This window comes from Penaeus monodon, chromosome 33 (assembly GCF_015228065.2).
Source record: "Penaeus monodon isolate SGIC_2016 chromosome 33, NSTDA_Pmon_1, whole genome shotgun sequence".
In the NCBI taxonomy this organism is placed as follows: domain Eukaryota; kingdom Metazoa; phylum Arthropoda; class Malacostraca; order Decapoda; family Penaeidae; genus Penaeus; species Penaeus monodon.
Window position 1 is genome coordinate 35,194,375 of NC_051418.1, and position 593 is coordinate 35,194,967.

Sequence of the window (593 nt, forward strand, 5' to 3'; positions counted from 1 at the left end):
AGGAGATGACTATGATGACTTTTGAAAGGAGAGTTTATTAAGGTGATTTTTTGAGGGAGAGATGACTAAGGCGATTTTTTGATAGGAGATAACTAAAATTATTTTTGAAAGGAGATTTTATTAATGTAATTTTTTGAGGGAGAGATGACTAAGACGATTTATTAGAGATTTTTGAGTGAGAGATGACTAGGGATGCTTTTTGAAGGGTGATGACCGAGAGGATTTTATCAATTTCCTTTACCACTGCCATTTTCCATCTTTATTATCATCTTTTCCCCTTTTTCGTTATTCTTGTAGTTCAGATCATATTCACTCTTTTATTACCTTGGTCTAGCAAAGTATGCTTCTCTTTCCAGTAATGAATATATAAAACATTGAAATTAACAATATTAACCAGAAGATTAATTCTATTCGTGTTACTAACTCTGAAATGAATCTAAAAGAAAGAAAAAAATCCACAAACGATACAAAAATCATTGTTTTGTTGTCCGCTCCGCGTTTAAAGACCATAAGCCTAGTAATATCTAGGTTTCTATTGTTTTTTTCTGGTTTCTGTGTTCTCGCTATCTTTATTTATGATCGCAATTCATTTG

At 31.5% G+C, this 593-nt stretch overlaps 1 protein-coding gene across 2 annotated transcripts in view; it reads left to right on the top strand.

The window, feature by feature from the left end:
* LOC119593934 (carbohydrate sulfotransferase 11-like) overlaps window positions 1-593 on the top strand; it is a 53,303-nt gene that overhangs the window by 5,161 nt on the left and 47,549 nt on the right. The gene's annotated exons all lie outside the window — the stretch shown is intronic.